Raw genomic sequence first — 1,659 nt, forward strand, 5'->3', positions numbered from 1 at the left:
GTGGAAGATTAATCCACACATAGATGAAGCCTTGTGTCAATCATGTCAATCCTCTCTGACCATTGAGGGATGTGAATAGCCTTTGCTATCAGAGAACATTGTAAAGATTATTACAATTATAGATATATATATGTTAAAATATAATTTCTTACGGTATCTCTTTTTTTTGAACTATTTAACAGTTATTTGTGTTAAAAAAATGTGAGGTGGGGGGGGGGAGAGCCGTGCGCAGCGGCGTGTGTGGTGCCGTGTGCAGACCCGCGTGTGGCGCAAGCAAGGACCCTGAAAATAAACAGCCTCTACCTTGAGAGCCGCTTTCACCCGGGCTGCGTCCGAGCCTCCGCCGCCGCAGGCACACTCAGACGCCGAAGGAACCCTAACTGCAGCCATGAGCAGCAACGAATGCTTCAAATGTGGGCAATCTGGCCACTGGGCCCGGGAATGCCCTACTGGAGGAGGCGGTGGTCGTGGAATGATAAGCCGTGGCAGAGGTTTCCAGTTTGTTTCTTCCTCTCTCCCAGACATCTGTTATCGTTGCGGTGAGTCTGGTCCTCTTGCCAAGGATTGTGATCTTCAGGAGGATGCCTGCTATAACTGCGGTAGAGGTGGTCACATTGCCAAGGAATGCCAGGAGCCCAAGAGAGAGCGAGAGCAGTGTTGCTACAACTGTGGCAAAGCAGGCCACCTGGCTCGTGACTGTGACCACGCTGATGAGCAGAAGTGCTACTTTTGTGGAGAATTTGGACACATTCAAAAAGACTGCACCAAAGTGAAGTGTTACAGGTGTGGTGAAACTGGTCATGTAGCCATCAACTGCAGCAGGACGAGCGAAGTCAACTGCTACCGCTGTGGCGAGTCAGAGCACCTTGCACGGGAATGCACAATTGAGGCTACAGCTTAATTATTTTCCTTTGTCGCCCCTCCTTTTTCTGATTGATGGTTGTATTCTTTTCTCTGAATCCTCTTCACTGGCCAAAGGTTGGCAGATAGAGGCTCCTCCCAGGCCAGTGAGCTTTACTTGCCGTGTAAAAGGAGGAAAGGGGTGGGAAAAAAATAGACTTTCTGCATTTAACTACAAAAAAAGTTTATGTTTAGTTTGGTAGAGGTGTGTACAATGCTTTGTTAAAGAACCCCCTTTCCGTGCCACTGGTGAATAAGGGATTAATGAACGCGGAAGAGGCAGACCAGTAGGCCCATGCTGGGTCTCTTGAGATGTTCCCATGTAGGAGATAAAACCAATTTTGGAAGTGTCTATGAACTTCTATAATAACTTTAATTTTAGCATTATGACGGCCTTGGATTGTCTGACCTCAGTAGCTGTAACATCAAGTAACATCTGCATCAGGCCCTACATAGAACATACAGTTGAATGGGAGTAAACAAAGAAAAACATGACTGTGTGAGAGAGAACCCAGGATAAAAGTCTAAACAGGAACAACTTCATCACAGAGTTGATGCCGAGTAATCATATACATGGTGAAGGCAAAGGTTGAGAACACATTTTTTTCCTTAAAGACTTAAATCTAAAGCCCAGAGTAAACATCGATACTCAGAGTTAGCATAATTTGGAGCTTGTTCAGGAATTGCAAAGAAATGCATTTTCACAGAAATCAAGATGTTATTTTTGTATACTATATCACTTAGACAACTGTGTTTCAT

At 45.1% G+C, this 1,659-nt stretch overlaps 1 pseudogene; it reads left to right on the plus strand.

Annotated features, from left to right (window-relative positions):
* The first annotated feature begins 236 nt into the window (after positions 1-236).
* Positions 237-1,071, plus strand: LOC142448717 (CCHC-type zinc finger nucleic acid binding protein pseudogene; annotated as a pseudogene).
* The last annotated feature ends 588 nt before the right edge of the window (positions 1,072-1,659 follow it).

This window comes from Tenrec ecaudatus, chromosome 5 (genome assembly GCF_050624435.1).
Source record: "Tenrec ecaudatus isolate mTenEca1 chromosome 5, mTenEca1.hap1, whole genome shotgun sequence".
Classification (NCBI taxonomy): domain Eukaryota; kingdom Metazoa; phylum Chordata; class Mammalia; order Afrosoricida; family Tenrecidae; genus Tenrec; species Tenrec ecaudatus.